The 7,350-nt window shown below is 41.0% G+C and overlaps 1 non-coding gene across 1 annotated transcript; it reads left to right on the top strand.

The window, feature by feature from the left end:
• Positions 1-6,737: 6,737 nt before the first annotated feature.
• Positions 6,738-6,844, top strand: LOC145077288 (small nucleolar RNA R71). The gene has a single exon (XR_013693069.1). It is a non-coding gene; the product is annotated as a small nucleolar RNA R71 (small nucleolar RNA).
• The last annotated feature ends 506 nt before the right edge of the window (positions 6,845-7,350 follow it).

Consider the following 7,350-nt stretch of genomic DNA (forward strand, 5'->3'; position numbering starts at 1 on the left):
AGCTAAAATAACAAAAATCACCAACTTTAAGTTAATCCTACCAATAATCAAACCATAGTATCAATTTCGTATCCCCAAACAGAAGTTTAAGAGTTTTAGCTCATAATTGAAGTAAGTAACAGCAAACAAACAGATTCTAATTGTCTAACCATAATGAAAAACAAAAGATTAAGTAGAATGATGAAGTTTGCCTCAAATCTCCTTTGGAATTGAATTCTAGCTTGTATCTTCGTCCTCTAGGGTTTTTCTGACTCTTTAATCGCAGCTAACCTCTTCTAAATCGTTCCAGAATTCTCTCCCATCGTTCTGAGAAGTTATCTTTATATATGCGAAACGACTCGTCGAGTCCATCTCTCAGTCCCCGTATGCGATAAGTCTCTGGGTCCCCGAGTCTTTATCTTCTCGAATATTCGTGTGGACTCGCCGAGTAGTCGACCCTACTCGCTGAGTAGGTGTTATTTTTAGTGTTTTTCTTCTTTGTTCCATTCTCGAGCTCTCAACCGTTTCTCCTGCTTCCTTTGGCTTCCGAGCTTCACTTTTGGACTGAAAATATAATTCAAACACTTTTAAGTACCTTTTGTCCATAAAATGCAATAATTTAGCTAATAAATGAATAAAAATCTACACTTAATATGAACTAAATATGCACATATCAAAATACCCCACACTCGACTTTTGCTTGCCCCCAAGCAAAACTGATTTTTAAAACATTATAATCACATATGACAGCTCCAATCTGACCCAGCCATTATGTTAAGACCGCAACACATACATTTGTGTCTAAATTTTTCCTAATAACCCCCCATACTCCAAATACTCACAATCCTCATAAACATTCGCCCACTCACCCCGAACTATGCTCATTTTATGCATCCCTCCGAATCCATCTGCAGAAAACCTCTTACCCTCAAGGTATTTTTAGTTGAGCAACCCAAGCATACATAATCTAGAATTACAATTTATGATACCAATATGGAGCTCTTTTGAATTCTTCACTTCCTTGATAATTTGATCTTTGATTTCTTTGAATTCACCACCTTTATTGTTTGACTTTTGGTATCTTCAACTTTTGAATTTCTTGGAATTTTGATCTTTTGATCTTCACTTTATTTGCTCCAAAATTCTTCAAACTTTTCTTGCAATTCTTTTTTTTTATATGTACCTCTCTTTTTTCACTCAAAAACCCACATGCTTAAGCAGGGGCGCTCAACCTCAACCATTATTGGCTAACGATAATAATTTTCCTGGATACATTTCAGGTTTAGGCTGCTAAACATATTGCATCCCTCGGGCTGAGCAAGGCCGTGTTTTTGTCCCATGATTTCACTGGAATAAGGAAGCCACAAATGCACTAGAACGTGTATAGGCTCAACTAAACATTTTGGTTTTCATGCAATTATCAACACAATTCTAACAAGGAATCCTAATTTGCTTTTACCAAAAATTTCTAAATTAAGTCCTAAGTAATATTTTTGGTATGCAACATTTTTTTTTAAATTAGACCTAAATTAAGATTCTAAATTTTCTAATATGTGACCAACCCCCTACCCCACACTTATTTTATGCAATGCCCTCATTGCATATTATGCAAAAATAAAAATGCAAGTATAGAGAGAATTGGAACAAACTCCCCTGGGGTAGCATTCGATAGGTTGATACTCTTTTTTTCAGCTCCATCTTCACTTGACTTTAGACATGGGAACAACTCATCCATGTCTTGGGTGTCAAAATCTTGTGTGGCAGCTCCAAATAGGCAGGGAAACAGTGTAAGATCTTCAAGAATCGATATGGAAAAATAAACGGTCAAGCGGTACACTCAGCAGCATCAAATCAGCAGTTCTTTTAGTATAAAAATGAATGACTCGTCGAGTCATATATGCGACTCGCCGAGTAAAAGCGCGGACAGGTTCGAATATGTGAAAATACAAGGCAACTCGTCGAGTCAGTTTAGTGCACTCGACGAGTAGACCGCTGGACGAAAAAAATTGGCATTATGCATTGGTTCCAGCTTCTAATAAATCTTCAAAATTTCTCATAACTTCTAGACTCACTCGCTCATGTCCCTTAGGACCATACTCGACACTTTGACTCTAACGCTTCCCTTTCTTGACTCTCTTTTTCACTCTTTATAAGTCTCTTTCCTCTACAACTCTAAACCCTTCTATGCAAGCACTCCTAATCCAATTCTGAAAATCATCAAGGCAATCAAACATCAAGCAATAAAAGTAAAAGTCTTAACAAATCCCAAAACACACCAAATAAGAACAAAAACAAAATAAATTGTTCAATAAAAACATAAAGAACTAATCCTCCTCCTCAACGTCATGATCATGCGCAGCTCCACTTCCACTAGCACCACTCCTTCTTGTATTGATCACCTCTTCCCAAGACAGAATATATAAGAAGTTACCACCATCGATATGCGGAATATTGAAGTGGTCAAAAAGCCGAATGTGGGATTGATTGCTAAAGTTGATACCTCGAGCCATTTGATCTTGTAACCGCCTCATCTCAACATTGTACCAATCCATTGGTACTTCATCATTGTCTACCGAAATCACTGGCGGTTCCTCCTCTACATCTCGCTCTCGCCTCGATCGGACCCTCCTTCCCGACGCCTCGGGACCAACAACAGGATCATCATGTGGGATAGCATAATGACCACCACCATAGTCCTCAATAATCTTAGCCCTCCTAAAAAGAATGAGATTGAATGGAGGGGTAGGAATCATCGTCATCAAATTCCACGCGCCATGGGTCATCAACCCAAACGTGTTGGCGAGCCATGTAATAAACATACCACCATTAATCTTCGATGTCTTGCGATCCTTGATCACACCCTCCACCAAATATGAAGCCAAACACCACGGAATATTGCAAAAAGTGTCTGGTGTGATAATGCTCCATAAGTAAAAAACATCAAGGTTAGAAACCTTGTCATCATCCTTTCGTTGGTTGATGGTGGTGGAGATAAGGCGATGAATGAGACGGTGTGTAGGCGACCGAATGCTTCCCTCCTGGGCTGAATTCGGAATGTACACTTTGTTAGCAATCGTGTTCCACCAACCCGTGCTCGTCACACCATCGGGGAACACTTTGTGAGAGCGTTCCATAAAGGCGCGAAAAATAGCAGTCGAGACCACCGGCCGGTCATAAATACCCATTCGACAAGCAAGATCAACAACAGAGCACTGATGAAACTCGCCCCCAAGGCAGAAACTGACACTCGTCGGCTGATAGTAGTCATCTCCTCCACGAAAAGATACCGTGGAGAAAAATTCTAGGCAAATCTCCCGGTACACCGGCTCTTGAATTCGAAAGACCCGGCTCCACCCATCGCAAACCATCGTCTCCCCCTCGTAAGCAAACTCCTTTAAAAGATAAGGAGCCAACTCCACTTCATAACGCACACTTTGCAACCAATCCCAATCAATTCTGTTGGGCACGTAAATCTCTTTCTTTCTGACTTCAACTAATTTCTTCTTCCATCTCGTCATGGTTGAAGCTGATTCGATTTGAGGGAAATTCAACCAAGGAAAGTCTCCTTGGCGTCAACTGGAACCTTGACCTCTGTGAGACATTGTCCCTGCAATACAAAGAACACAAAACCCAGAAAAACACAAAAAATCATTAAAATAAGTCACACCTGGGTACCCGACTGGACTCGTCGAGTCCATGACCGACTCGGCGAGTCGCAAGAATTGTGCGAGTCAATCGACGAGTCTGTCAAAATTCAACCACTAAATCTCAAAATTAACTCAAGGGTTTTGTCCAGGGACATGTCTATAATGTATTAGGGCAGGAATAATCATTCAAAGCAACATTAATAATGAAAAAGCAAAACCCTAAAAATTCACTATAACTCAAAATCGGGTATTCTATGAAATTACTACCATAGATCATCTAAAAATCATTGCTTTTAACAGAAATTATTAAGAAATTCAGTACCTTTTGTGATGGAAATTGAAAAACTTGAAGAAATCTTGAAATAGTTGATGAATGCTTTAGAGAGAGAGTAAGGAGGGAGGCGCACGACGAGTGAAGGGCAAAAAATGATTTCATTAGGGTTAAAACCCTAGTTACCGGTTGTAAAAATAATTTCAATTTTTTTTCTGTAAATAAAACCGACTCGTCGAGTCAGGGTCAGACTCGGCGAGTCTGGTCGCGATTTTTGACTCGTCGAGTCATGGTCAGACTCGGCGAGTCTCTTGCAAACAATTCAAAATTTATAAAATTTTGCCATTTATTTAGAAAAGAAAATTTATTACACCCCACACTTAGTCCATACGCACTCTCAAGCAGACATGTTTGACGAATTGGAAGATTAGAACTCTAAAAACGAAAAAAATTCAAACAAAACTAAAAAGATAAAAGAAAGCAAACTCTAGATAACGGGTTGCCTCCCGCCAAGCGCTTCTTTTTAAGGAGTCGTTAGCTGGACTCCTTCCCATCTACGTCTTGTCATCTTCCAGCATCGGGAATGCACGCCTAATCTTTTGTGGTTTGTACTTTGTCTTGTAAGCATGAATCTTCTTTTTGTAAGCCCGTTTTAATTCTTCTCTTTTCTTTTTTTTATAGCATCATCCTCAGCTGCTTGGGCTTCCCTTCTCCTCTTTTTCTTCTTCACCCCATTCTTTTTCACCTTCTCTTGCACCTCCTTTTCCTTAAACTTAATCACTTCATATTTTGTGAAAATTCGTGCTCTAGGTTTGGTAATGAAAGGTTGATCAACATCAACTCTCCTATCCATTGCCTTCTCCTCTTTTTCTGTGCTTACTTCATCTTTAAGCGGAATTGCATCAAGGCAGGCTATATGGACATGTTGAATTTTCGTGTCCATTTCTCCTTCTGCTGTTTGTTCTTCTAAAGAATGAGGAAAAATATCCAAGTCCAACATATGCAGAGAACTAGCAACAAGCAGATTTAAGTCGTCCAAGTTGTTGGCAATTTCGACTGGACTCGTCGAGTCCAGGAAAGTGACTCGGCGGGTCAGATCGTATTTCACCATTTCCACTGTGTTTTCCAAGTCGGCTCCTTCCAGTAGCTTTTCTATCTCCTCCAAGTCATTGTTAACATCTCCATCCTCTCCAGAAGGTAGCAAAAACTTGCTTGGATCTTCTTCTTGCAAAAGTGCAAGTTCTTTTGTAGTATCTCATCATCTAAACCGATAAATGAGATCTCTTCTTTTCCTTCCTCTTCTTGTTTGGCTTCTGGTACATCTCTAAATATTGCGGACTCGTCACCTACCCTTAATGTTAGTGTAGACTCACATACATCGATTAAAGCACATGCGGTGTTTAAGAATGACCTCCCCAAAATAATCGAAATTTCGGGGTCTTCTTCCATATCAAGCACCACAAAGTCTACTGGAAATATGAACTTGTCGAATTTAATAAGAAGATCCTCACAACGCCTCGTGGATGAATTGTTGTCTTGTCTGCCAAATGGATCTTCATGTTTACCGGCCTTGGCTCCGGTAAATTCAGTTTCTTGAAGAAAGAGAAAGGCATTAGATTGACGCTTGCACTCGAGTCGGTCAACGCTTGAGTGACAAATGCATTTCCAAACTGGCACGGAATTATGATACTCCCCGGATCGCCCTTCTTTTCGGGTAACTCACTCAATATTATTTCCATGACTTCAGCCAAATCTTTCCTAGCAGCAAAGAGACCTTTTAGTAAGTTGAAGTACTTGGGTGTTTTAAGCATCGTTTCTACAAATGGCACATTGACTTGTAGGGCTTTAACATGCTTCATAAAGGCTCTATAAGCTTCAACTTTTTCCTCAGGCATGGCTTTGATTGGGAATGGCAAAGGAGGATTATATGGCTTTAAGGGAATGACAGTTATGTCATTAACGCATGGACTCGTCGAGTCCATAAGAGGGACTCGGCAAGTCTGGTCGGGCTTAGCTGGAGCCGACTCTTCTGCCTTTTCTCCTTCCTATTGGAGATCCTCTGTGCATGTGTGAAAATTTTTTCACTTCTGGAAGTCACTGCACTCACATTCTCCATTCTCGGATTGGTTTCTGTGTTACTTGGAAGTTGACCCGATCTTCTTTCGTTCACTTGGTGTGCAAGTTGTCCCAGCTGTTTCTCAATGTTGAGAATGGTTGCCTGCTGATTCCTTAGCATATTTCTGGTTTCGTGTATTGCAGCATCGTGATCATTGCGTCTCTTTTCGGACGCGACTACGAATCTAGTGAACAATTCTTCTAAATCTGGTTTCTTTTCCATTACCGGTTCTTCCTTTTGATAAAATCCCCTCTCCTTCTGCTTGTATTTCTCCTCCTTAGCCTTCTTGTATTCTTCGTATGGGAGCCATTCCTTCTTCGGTTTCCGCCAATTCTCGTCATATCTATCGCCACTTGAGTAGAACACTTGAGCCTTCTTGTTTCCATTTTCATCCAAATCACAATCCTCTGTGAGATGGGGCCCTCTACAACTCTCACATCCAACCCGAATAGCATGGATTGTTTGATCCATTTTTGTCATCCTTCTATCTAGACTATCGAGCTTAGCTATCACCGCCGCCATGCTATCATTTGCCGAGTTCACTACCCCCCGACTTACTTCATTTCTTGGATTATGGTATTCTATAGAATTCTTAGAGAATTCTTCAATTAATTCCTTGATTACCAGGGGCGCCTTCTTCATGAGCGGTCCTTGTGAATCGAGCAATTGCCTTGTGGTGACATTGACTCCATCATAGAAAATGGAGACCTCTTGTTGGCTATTGAGGTCATGGTGTGGGCAATTTCTAAGCAAGCTCTTGTACCTTTCCCAAGCTTCATAAATAGATTCTTCGGGTTGTTGCTCGAAGTTGGCAATGACTTTCTTTAGCTTGGCTATTTTGGAGGGCGAGCAAAAGTGGTCTATGAACTCTTCTTTCATCTTGGCCCATGTGGTGACCGATCCGGGAGGAAGTGACTTTAGCCGATCCTTTGCAGCACCCTTGAACGTGACTGGAAGCATGCGAAGAAGTTGGGTCTCGCGTGGAACATTCGTTACGTTGAAGTAGTCACCCACATCATCACTTCGTCCAAGTGCTTATAGGCGTCTTCGTGATCCTTCACATAAAAAGGAATCTCCTTGAGTTGAGCGAGAATATGGCCTTTTAGTTCGAAAGTAGCGGTTGCGGGAATTGCGGTCTGCACAAGTCCTGGGCCGGTGTCATCGTGCATCCTCTTCTTCCATTCCCCCATGGGGACTTCATCAATATTAGCCATAGTGAGAGCTAAATCGTCTTCAAACTCGGATTCGTGCTCGTATGTGGGTTCTTCTTCTTCCTCGGTCTCGTACTCGGTGTCTTCTTGAATTGGGTCTTTGATTGTCAAAGAGGCACTGGATGC

Source organism: Lactuca serriola, chromosome 9, assembly GCF_051521515.1.
Source record: "Lactuca serriola cultivar US96UC23 chromosome 9, Lser_US96UC23_V15, whole genome shotgun sequence".
In the NCBI taxonomy this organism is placed as follows: Eukaryota; Viridiplantae; Streptophyta; class Magnoliopsida; order Asterales; family Asteraceae; genus Lactuca; species Lactuca serriola.